We start from the raw sequence: 339 nt of genomic DNA, 5'->3' as shown, positions 1-339 counted from the left end.
ATACTTTCCTAGATTCTGGATGCGAAAAAAGACAGGAAAAAATATCAATGAGATCCCAAATAATTAAAACAACAGTAACACCATTTGAATCACCCAGAAGAAATAACGCAAGCATCCCAAAAGTTCGCAACGGTGAGTAGGATTTATAACGAAAAGGCGACACGGATGTCAACAAACCTGGGGTCCCTAAAGACACCGAGATCTTAGCAGCTGATATGCTACAGAACCTTGATGATAATGACTGCAGTCTCGGCCTCTGCATCCCAAAACACATCTGAGACGTCTACCTTCGTTACATGTTCAGTGCAATTCTGGTTATCAGTCTTTTCGCATCCGGGA

This window comes from Penaeus monodon, chromosome 33 (genome assembly GCF_015228065.2).
Source record: "Penaeus monodon isolate SGIC_2016 chromosome 33, NSTDA_Pmon_1, whole genome shotgun sequence".
In the NCBI taxonomy this organism is placed as follows: Eukaryota; Metazoa; Arthropoda; class Malacostraca; order Decapoda; family Penaeidae; genus Penaeus; species Penaeus monodon.
This window is presented reverse-complemented; position numbering follows the sequence as displayed.